This window comes from Chelonoidis abingdonii, chromosome 1 (assembly GCF_003597395.2).
Source record: "Chelonoidis abingdonii isolate Lonesome George chromosome 1, CheloAbing_2.0, whole genome shotgun sequence".
NCBI lineage: Eukaryota > Metazoa > Chordata > Testudines > Testudinidae > Chelonoidis > Chelonoidis abingdonii.
In genome coordinates this window covers 256,996,152-257,004,981 of record NC_133769.1, presented here as the reverse complement: position 1 = coordinate 257,004,981, position 8,830 = coordinate 256,996,152, and the positions used below count along the sequence as shown (strand labels likewise).

Genomic DNA, 8,830 nt, shown 5'->3' with positions numbered 1-8,830 from the left:
AGCGCTGGTCGCTGTCAGTGTGGACACACTGCAGCGCTGGCCCTACACAGCTGTAAGACCACAGCTGTAACTACCAGCGCTGCAAAAATGTAAGTGTAGCCATGGCCACACAGTTCAAACTCTGCTGCCCTTCACCAAGGTAAACAAGCATCTGCCCCTTCCTCTTTAAAGGCCCAGGTATTATTGACATTACACTTCCGGTTTGCTTGGTGTGGATATCTCACATCGCATCTTCCCAGCTGACCATGATGGCTCCATATGAACCACTGTGGTGCTGTAGAATCTGCTGAGTATATGGGGAGAGGAGACTGTCCAGGCCCAGCTTTGCTCCAGACATAGGAACTCTGATACCCACGGGCAGATTTCTATTGCTTTGTGTGATAAGGGCGATGAATGAGACACAGTGCAGGTGCAGAGAGAAGATAAAGGAGCGGAGGCAGGCATACCAGAAGGCCAGGGAGGCAAACCGTCGCTTCAGCGCTGCGTCCAAAAGCTGCTGCTTCTATAAGGAGCGGCACACCATCCTTGGCGGTGACCCCACTTCCACTGCCAAGAGCCCCCGCGGATACCTCAGCAGGGCTAGAGGCAGCAGACTTAACCCCAAGGACAAAGTCACGGACAAGGGGGTGCCCTGGTGCACAATGCATCATTATGGCTTAACCCCTTCCTGTCTGTGCTGTAGCTGGGGGACAGGAGGTGGCTCGGTTACGTTGGTGGCCAGCAGCAGCCTGGAGGTGTTAGCTACGTTTCGACCCTGTGCGGGCAAGAAGGGACAAGCTGTTTCCAGCCACAGGGGAGCAGGCAGGCATGGGGGGAGAGGGAAAGGAAAGAGATGAGCTCTGCATAGACATGGGCCACATCATCCATCCCCACCCACTCCTCTGCGGCTGGAAGCAGCTCCCATCCCTTCCCCCCTGCACAGTGCCAAAAGGCTGCTTCTAGCCACATTTTGGTGTGAACCCTGGCATAAATCGGGGGGGGGAGGGGCGCATGTGATCCTGCATGCCCCCCCTTGTGTTGCCTTGGGAAGACGTGGTACCAGGAGAGGCGGATCCATCCCAGGGGCCCAGCCAGGCATGGAAGGTGGAGAGTGCCAAGCAGGAGGGTCAGTTGGTCAGTCCCTCCCACCCCCGTGTGAGAGATGTGTACCCGAGTGTGTGTGTGTGCATGTGTCACCTCTCTGTGTGTGGGGGGGGCCGTCACCCTTCCCAGTGTGAACCGTAAAGCCTTAAAAAATAAGAAGGTAAATAAAAATAATCCAATTACACAGTATTTCTTTTTAACGGGGGCTCAAGCAACTTGATGTTTGAATGTTTGTACTGCATAGTTCTGATTGATTGCCGCTGAACTCACTTGAATACAAGTAATTTTACCAGATGTCCCATATTCAGCATAGGTAAATATAGTCACCCTACATATTAGTATACTTAAGATGAGCTTTACAGCATCTCCCTCTACTGGTTAAGTATCACCTTGGCTCTCCTTCACCATTTCTTATTACACATATGAGTTGAATAAAGTTCAACTCATATTTTTACAATTCAGAAGATGCTGATATTCACCCTCTTCCCCCATGCAAAGGCAGAGTCTGTGAGAATATAATTTGCTTCTAGGGTGTAGATGGGGACAAAAGACAGAAAGGCAGGGAAGGGTAAACCAGTGGTTAAACATTCAGGGTGTGGCCATGACTAACCGGTAACAATGGTAGTCAGTGAATGAAAAATGTCTAGTAGATCGACAAAATCTGTGTGATAAGTAGAAAAGTGCCACATGCCATGGAATTAGTCAGTTTTATCCTGCCATTTATAATGAAATTTCTTATGAGGGTAATTTGCCCAGCAAACCAAGACTAGAAAGTCTTTGTGGGTGCTAGTTAGGCAAAGTGGCCGCTCTTACCCTGACCAGGATTTTAATTATAAGTATTGTAGCATTTGCTGTAAATATTCTGTCAAACTCCATCCTCACATCCCTGTGGAGGGCAAGTACTAGCAATATTGGAAAGGGCTCATTAAGCAAGTATTCTTTGAATTTGAATAATATAAGATTTCCCTTGGGGAGTTTTAAAATGTGCCTATTCTCTCCTAGTGATCATTGGTTTTATGTTGTTTTTACTGTTATATTCCATTGTTCCCGGTTTGTTTGTGTAAGGAGGTCCACCCTCTCCCCTTTTTTTGGGTTATGTCTTTCTTTTTGAGCAGCCAATTCAAGACCCAGTCACTATAGTTTTTTATTTTTTGGTTGCGCTTGTCTTGGTAGCCTTTGAATATTTTAGCACACACTGTTTAGTCCAAATAAAAAGACCCTTGCATTTGGAAGGTACCATATCATCTTTGACTTTTTTGGCTCCTTGGAAACACATTTTGTCACCCTAGTTCATATTAAGGTTTCTTTCAGCTGCTCAACTTTTACATTGTTAACTCTTCTGATTTTATTTCACTAATCCCCCAGCATCTTGGAATACTGTTACTATGGTAAAAACAAGTGGAAAAAGAAGAGACCTGAAGAAGAGCTCTGTGTAAGCTCAAAAGCTTGTTTCTTTTCCCAGTAGACATTGGTCCAGTAAATCAAAGAAGAAGAAAAAAGGGAAACAAGTTTAATTAAATTTTTCCTTTCCAGATCACCTTTAAAAAGTATGAAATTTATAGTTTAAGCGTTCTTGAATTTGGAAAAGCCAGTGTACTGTCTATTGAAGATTACGTGCAGCGTACATGCTTATGTAGTTTGCATGTGCACACAGCACATTCTTTTTATTTTGCTACGTGTTAATTTTCAGTCATTCAACATTTCTTAATTTGTTTTTTAAATTCAAACTTAACAAAAGGAGTAATACTAATTGAAAACAATACTCACGCCAAACTGGAAGTTTTAGAAATGACTATCACAGTGCAAAAGAAAGTGCAAAAGAAACAAAACTTAACTTTTGTCTTGGAGTATGATCATGCTCTTTTTCTGCAATAACTGGATAATTAACAAACAAAAAAACCCCAGATTTCACGCAACTATGTAAAAGAAGTCACTTTAGGAGTAAGAACAAACACAGAAATGTTATCAAAATTCTTCCTGAGGTGACATTTTTCAAGTACCTGAAAAATAGATTACTAAAAACAATGGAACAGAATGGCCATCTCAGTGGTAAAAAAGCCACCCTTTTCTAAGGCTTCATCTGCACCAGGAAAATGACCCATTTTGAACAATGACTGTCAGCAACTGGTTCTCAAATCATGTTGAAATGCTTCTACAAGAAGGTCGGACAAAACCCTTGTCAGCCCCACAGAAATTATGATTCCAGGTCTAAGTTATACTTTCTGTAATGGTTCTAAAAATGCCCCTCTTCCCCCTACATCCAACCTGTGCTAGCAGTTACACCATTCTTAAAACCAGTCAAGAAGGAATCATTGTCAGTATCAGGTCATTTTCCTTGGTGTATGTGAATCCTTAGTTCCACGAGACAGAACAAAGACAAAATATTTTTCCTAAAAACACTTACACAGAATAGCAGCAACAAGAACACAGGGACCATCATATCAATTTTAAGATGACTGAAAATGGAATAAATAACTACATTCAAAGCTATATGATCTGTGCCATTAGGTTTTAACCACAGTAAAAGCCAGCAAGCTGACATTAATTTTTCAATTCCAAAGTCCCCATGGCAATGTTTATGTTAGTTCCCATATATGGTCACTGTTTATAAGAAACACTTAAACTGACTATAAGACAATATATCTGTATAAGGTATCCAGCTTGTAGCCTTGAAGATAATTTAACGCATATGGATACAGAAGCCAAAGTCAGCCCCTGAAGGATCAAAGCATGAAGAAGCTAGTACTTACAGTGTGTAGACTTGCCAACAGAAGAATTTCACAAGTTATCTTTCCCATATATAGCTTTACCCTGAACATGCAGTATTTGCATATTTCTCTTGTGGTTATTACTGGTGGTAGTGATAAAAAACAATGTGACTTAGCAAACCACTTCCTACTTTTGCCCATTAAAGCATGTCACACAGCAAATCAATAGAAGGAGCTCACTAAACTCCACGCTCCAGCTCCTGCCATGGCAAACCACAATCCTAAGGCCATCAGGGCAGAGCAGAAAGAAAACACTTGCCCCCTCAGGAAAGGGGACTAAACTCAAGTGCCCTTCCAATATTTTAAAACAACCTACGCAAAAAGGCCTACTCTTGGAAGGGGAATTACACAATAGAGGGAGGGGATGAAGAGCAGAAAAATAGATGGTAAGTGCTGTGTGTGTCATCCAAATGCTATGCACTTAAATATATACATTTATTTTAACACAATTACATGACATGAAAGATCAACAGCTTTAGTCACCATAAGCAATAAACAACAATAAGCAGGCACCCAACCTTTGGCAGCTAACAGGCCCGGTGAATACAGAGCTTCCCCCCTTATCCATGTGCCGGAGCTAGGAAGCCTTTTACAGTGTTCTCCTGGTTGTTGACAAAGGAAGCAAGGGATCCTTTACCTTACCTTAATCGAGGGAGCCAGCTTCACTTTTCTGCCCCATCTCCTAGAAAACTGCCTCCCTTGCTGGCAGCCTCATCAGAGGCAAAGGATACAGTGGGTACAGAGACGAACTACCTTCTAATTCCTGGGCAGGAAGGAAGGGCATTGGCAGGACATTGTGAGGGATCTGGCACCAAAAGGGGTTGTGCTCCACCTGTTCTATGGACAAACAGGGCACTAAATTTGTCAGAAGATGTGGCATGTGACTTCAAAGGGATTGAGCAGTTCTCTATTAACAAGTGAAATAACTAATACTCTATCTCAGGATTCAGAACAGTTGCTTGCCTTTAGTATGCAATCATACTGAGGGCTTGGCTACACTCGAAACTCCAAAGCGCTGCCACAGGAGCGCTACCGCGGCAGCGCTTTGAAATGCAAGTGTGGTCACGGTGCCAGCACTGGGAGAGAGCTCACCCAGCGTTGCAGGTACTCCACCTCCCCGTGGGGATTAGCTTACTGTTTACTGGCGCTTTATAGCGCTGTAACTTGCTGCGCTCAGGGGGATGTTTTTTCAACCCCTGAGCGAGAAAGTTGCAGCGCTGTAAAGCGCCAGTGTAGCCAAGACCTAAAAGTGCAGCTCTCCTTAGCAGTGTACTCTTAGACTACGTCTACTTTGCACACCTCTTGTGGCAGCTGTTACAAAAGTTAAGCAGCCCTGTAATCAAGTGGCTGTGTGTGTGTGTGTCTGCAGTTTGCCTCGTGACCCATACTCTCCTTGCATCTCTTACCTATATAGTCTGTTGCCACGTGCAGCCTGGTAAATAACAGGCCTGCATTTTTTTTTGCCCCTGCGAATATGTGGCAATCTACAGCAGCGTGTAGGGTACATGCAGCTACATGCTGCACTGCAAAGCAGTCTACATCCACACTGCAATGTGGAGCTACCCAGGTCAGTGAAAGGCTCAGGCATGAGGGAGAAACAGTGGGGAAAAGCTTGGAACTTGCCAGAGCCTTTCCCCACTTCCAGAGCCTTTTCCCGCAGTAGGGAAAGACTCCAGCAGCAGGGAGGCAGAATACACTCTGTGCTAAAAACAGCAGCGTAGAGGGGGAAGCATGGCATGGGCCGGTAGAGAGCTGTGTAGAGTACATACCCACAGGGTGTAGGGGTGTCTTTGTCTTTACTCATGTGAGCCTAAGGGGCTATGGGGTGCAGGCTCTGGGCGGCACATACCTCAATCAGCTCCCAGAAGCAACGGCATGTCCTCCCTCCAGCTCCTAAGAATCAAGTAGAGTACAGCCAGAAGGCTGTGTCCAGAAGAGGACAACACGATTCAGTGAACAATGCAGATCCCGGATGCAGAGACAGGAGACACCACCTAAGCAGGGCGCACTAGCAACCCCAAGCTAATTCCCAGCATGGCGAGCAGGAGGCGCCGTGGGATTGAGTCACACTCCGTTACACTCTACAATAATCTGACAACCCTGTTTTGGGTCAAGACCCTCAGTTTGAGAAACGCTGGTCTTTCCCGTGAAATCTGTGTAGTATAGGGTAAAAGTACACAAAAGACTAGATTTCATGACAGAGATAAGATTTCACAGTGCATGCGTTTTTCACAGGTGTGAATATGGTAGGGCCCTGCACATGTAGCTGTACGCTGCAGCGTGGAAGCAGCTTGCGTTTCTCTGCAGTGTGTAGCTACATGTACCCTATGCACAGCCACAAATGTAGACAAGGCCTTACTTTTGGCAAAGGCTACAATTAGCAGATCAGGGTGAAGGCCATGGAGTTGTGGAGGTGAAAGGCTCTTAGGGATACTGGGCCAAATTCTGCCCTGACTTCCACGAGGTTGCACAGGGTGTAAATCAGGGCAGAATCTGATTCCCAGATCAGATTTGAACGGTAAGAGTATGACTAAAATCCATGCAATTCTGCAAACATCCCCAACAATACATCTGACTGGAAGCCGTTAAAAACAAGATTTTTATCTGTGGCTTTACCAAAGAAAATGAGGAAGCAGATACAGTTTTCACATTGCACAGCATCTGTACATAAGTAGCTTGCCTCTTTTTAAATAGAGATTCATTCTTTTTCCTTGCAGAAGTATCTGTGCCCCTTGAAATACTTCTAAAAGGCATGTTCTCTTAGCCTATGTCTACACTTACAGCAGCACAGCTTTACTGCTGCAGTTCTGCTGCTGTAAATTCTCCCATGTAGCCACTCCATGCTGTCACTAGCATAATTAAACCACCCACAACATGCAGCAGTAGTTATGTAGGCAAGAGAGCATCTCTTTGCCAACACAGCGCTGTCCACACCAGCACTTTTGTTGGTGAAACTTATGCCGGTTGGGGGGGTGTTTCTTTTTCACACCCCTGACCAACAAACGTTTTGCCAACAAAAGTGCTAGTGTAGACAAAGCCTTAGCTGTGAATATTCAACTCCATTAATGTTCATTAACTACTCCAAAGCAATGAGGTAGTAAAAAACTCTGTAGAGTTTTTAAAAGAATCAGGAAGATTTTTTTTTTAAATCTGATAGTGCTTTGAAAATACTGAGTAACACATCAGCTTGCAATCCTACATTAGATTTTCCTAATTATTTTAAAGCCTTTTATAAATACCCATTATAACATAACTAGCTTGACCAATTAAAAAAAAAGTTTAAAGGTAAGATTTTTTTTCTGGAACACTTTTAATGACAACTTTGAATTCTGAAGGTACCTTCTGAGTAATCTATTTATGGAAAAGTGACTAACAATCCACCTCTCTACTTAATTAAAGATGAAATAGCTTTCCTAAAAGGAAGTTTTCTTTCTGCTAGGAAAAGAACTACAAAGTTACTGAACATGGTATTTATAGGGCCAAATTTAGATCAGCCAAAACCGTGAGACTTTAATAAGACACTGCCAAAGAGTGACATTCAGCTCTGTGCAGAGGACCATCCAGGGCCTATGGCAAAACTTCAGTCCCATTCAGCCCTGTTTTGAGGCACAGGCCTTGGGCTGGCCCCCTGCACAGAGTTGAATTTCACCCTGGAATATCACAAAAGGCACTGCTAGGCTGACATTTAACAAACAACCCTATTAAGCAACAACAGAAATGTTGTATTTATAGGATCTATGATACTCACTCTGTGAGTAAGGGATTCAGTCAAGCCTATTACACAACTCTATGTACCTCAAGGGCTTCCTTACAAAAGATTTTCAGTATAAAATGCATGCCCCACTCTTCATATTTATATCTTGATTACTTTAACCACACATTCCACTGCTTAATGTTAACAAACTCTTACTTTAGGTACTTGACATATTTTGCTCTCTACTCCCCAGTTTCGCATTATCACATACAGGACTGTTTCCTCAGTATCTCTGTTTCTGTCTTCATGACACTTTAATTCACATATCAGTGTCATTTTATTATGGACAAATTAACCATATAATTATCTTTACAAGCTGCTGCTTCCGGTACTGCACAATACTTCCTCATATGAACTTTTTATCTTTGCCTGCAACTATGCTTTAATTCTATCTAAGCTTGTGTAATAGTCACATGAAGTTTACCCAGATGACAACATATGTTATAGCTTTACTTCTCAGAAGGATCATGACTACATCCAAGAAAGAAGTGTTTTTTCTAATCATGGAGAAAGCAAATTTCTATAATCAAGATACAGGTTAAAAGACAAGAGGCATTTAGAATTTTGATGTGTTTAAATTTCACATATCGGCAGCACTCCAGTGGTTTCAACATATATAGGAAGTCAAATACAGTTTGTTGATTCATGGGGACAGTAAAAGTTTTGTCACTTCATGGAAAACTCAGATAAATTGCCATTCAAAAGGAACTAGGGCACCAAACATTAGCCTTTAAATTAGTCCATCTGAAGAAACTTAAACGCACTTTTAGTTATATAGAATTTGACACTGACAAACCAATGTAACTGCATTTGGCAGTTTTGTGTGCATCAACACCTTCTCCAGAGATTTGTGCCAAAACTAAAACAATTGAGAAATGCAACTGTCATAAACAGATAGTTAAGGGTTAATGCCTCTTTTACCTGTAAAGCGTTAAGAAGCTCAGTAAACCTGGCTGACACCTGACCAAAGGACCAATAAGGCGACAAGATACTTTCAAATCTTGGTGGGGGGAGTCTTTTGTTTGTGCTCTTTGTTCTGGGGGTTGTTCGCTCCTGGGACTAAGAGGGACCAGACGTCAATCCAGGCTCTCCAAATCTTTCTGAATCAGTCTCTCATGCTTCAGACTTGTAAGTAACAGCCAGGCAAGGCGGGTTAGTCTTATTTTTGTTTTCTCAACTTGTAAATGTTCGTTTTTGCTGAGAGGATTTTACCTCTGTTTGCTGT

The 8,830-nt window shown here is 43.0% G+C and overlaps 1 protein-coding gene across 2 annotated transcripts in view; it reads right to left on the bottom strand.

Moving 5' to 3' along the window:
• Positions 1 to 8,830, bottom strand: part of LIMS1 (LIM zinc finger domain containing 1) — a 163,901-nt gene that overhangs the window by 97,703 nt on the left and 57,368 nt on the right. The window contains exon 1 of one of the 2 annotated variants that reach the window (XM_075061355.1): positions 3,834 to 3,888. The exons of the other annotated variant lie outside the window; for it this stretch is intronic. The gene's annotated coding sequence lies outside the window, so the exon portion shown is untranslated. Of the gene's footprint in view, positions 1 to 3,833; positions 3,889 to 8,830 lie in introns of those variants that run through there. 2 annotated transcript variants of the gene reach the window in all.